Consider the following 1,455-nt stretch of genomic DNA (forward strand, 5'->3'; position numbering starts at 1 on the left):
ATTCATTAAGATCCCTTAGGTCAACACATTTCCTCAACTTCCTATTGGATTTGGTCACCAACACGATTAGACTGAGCCATTTATATGATTATATTGGCTCAATACCACCTGATGCACACAACTCGTTCAATTCTTCCCTCAATTGACCCCGCAAGGCTAAAGGTATGTTACTCCCTTTGTACACTTTGGGACCACATCCTTTAAAAAAAAATATTTCATGTTCAATTAATTCGTAAAAAAAATTGGGATATTCCATCTTGAAGGGAATTCAGTGTTCATAGCTTCTCGTGCGTTATTCGCCAGCTTCCCGACCATGTCAGATTCAGAGTAGAAACCAACTGAGAGAACCGAGAACGGATACGAGGCAGCAGATGCCGAGGCGGCAGAGCCACCCAGCAGAAAGCGTGAAGGTCGATCAGATGCTCAAAGACATCGATGGCGCCAGCACCAGCAAGAGCGATGGGAAAATGTCTGTCAGTGGTAAAGTAGTGATTTGCACAATCAAGATGGGCCCTGATACAGGAAGATAAAGGGGGTTTGTTTTTATTCTATTTAAAGAAGTAAACAAGGTCTTGGAACAAAAGGAACACAGGTTAGATGGGCGAGTGATCAATCCCAAAATGGTGATGTCAATGAAAAAGATCAAGTGAAGAAATTCTTTGTTGGTGGCCTCAACCCTGAAGCAACAGAAGAAAAGATAAGGGACTATTTTGGTGAGTTTGGACAGATTGAGGCAATCGAACTTACAATGGCTCCGAACACCATCAAAGGAGGGGGGTTGTGTTCATCACATTCAAAGAAGAAGATTCAATTAAGAAGATTATGGAAAACAAATTCCACAATGATAGCTGTAATAGGTTCGAAATTAAGGAAGCACAGCCAAAAGAAGTTTACCAGCAGCAACAGTTTGGTGATGGCTGAGGCAGGGGTGGAAGTGGTGGCAGTGGAGGAAGAGGCTAAAGAGGCGGTGGAGCACACAGCCAAAATTGGAATCAAGACTACAACAACCATTGGAACCAGGGCTATTGAAGGTTAGGATATGGGGTCTATGGGCAGCAAGGTAATGGTCAATATGGAGGATTTGACTATACTGGATGAATCACTGACAGTATATCGATGTTGAAAATATCGACGTCAAAAATATCGGAGGTGGAATATCGACATCCAAAATATCGAAGTCCTATCTACATTAAGGTAAGTACAAAAATATTGAGAAAAAAAATATTGTAAAAAAATATCATTGTAAAAAATATTGTCCTTTTAGTGTTTAAAAATAATATAAAATTACATACATAATACATAGCGTACGGGTTAAAATCACTATTTCAACTCCAGAGGGTGCAACAGTAGGGAAAGTGTTGGATAGCGTAGGGGTTAAAATTACTATTTCAACTCCAGAGGGTGCAACAGTGGGGAAAGTGTTGGATAGCGTAGGGGTTAAAATTACTATTCCCA

At 40.5% G+C, this 1,455-nt stretch overlaps 1 pseudogene; it reads left to right on the forward strand.

Annotated features, from left to right (window-relative positions):
• The first annotated feature begins 313 nt into the window (after positions 1–313).
• Positions 314–1,029, forward strand: LOC144824998 (heterogeneous nuclear ribonucleoprotein A/B pseudogene; annotated as a pseudogene).
• The last annotated feature ends 426 nt before the right edge of the window (positions 1,030–1,455 follow it).

Source organism: Lissotriton helveticus, chromosome 3_1, assembly GCF_964261635.1.
Source record: "Lissotriton helveticus chromosome 3_1, aLisHel1.1, whole genome shotgun sequence".
NCBI lineage: Eukaryota > Metazoa > Chordata > Amphibia > Caudata > Salamandridae > Lissotriton > Lissotriton helveticus.